The sequence below is a fragment of the Pterocles gutturalis genome, unplaced genomic scaffold (assembly GCF_000699245.1).
Source record: "Pterocles gutturalis isolate BGI_N339 unplaced genomic scaffold, ASM69924v1 scaffold12479, whole genome shotgun sequence".
NCBI lineage: Eukaryota > Metazoa > Chordata > Aves > Pterocliformes > Pteroclidae > Pterocles > Pterocles gutturalis.
This window is the reverse complement of record NW_010135864.1, coordinates 1-206: the sequence shown is the minus strand read 5'-3', so window position 1 is coordinate 206 and position 206 is coordinate 1.

Sequence of the window (206 nt, the reverse complement as noted above, 5' to 3'; positions counted from 1 at the left end):
TGGATTCCATCCATCACTGTTTTCCGGCCCAAGCCTCATCTGTCCAGACACTGGAGGTATGAAGAGATTGTTCAACATTCAGTCCCTTGATAATGCCAACATTAAACTTCCCACAGGAATTCTGTCATGATCTTCATGAAAATTAATATCCCTGGGGCAGCAAGTCTGCTGCTTAAGCTCTCTTGAATCACAGAATCACAGAATGT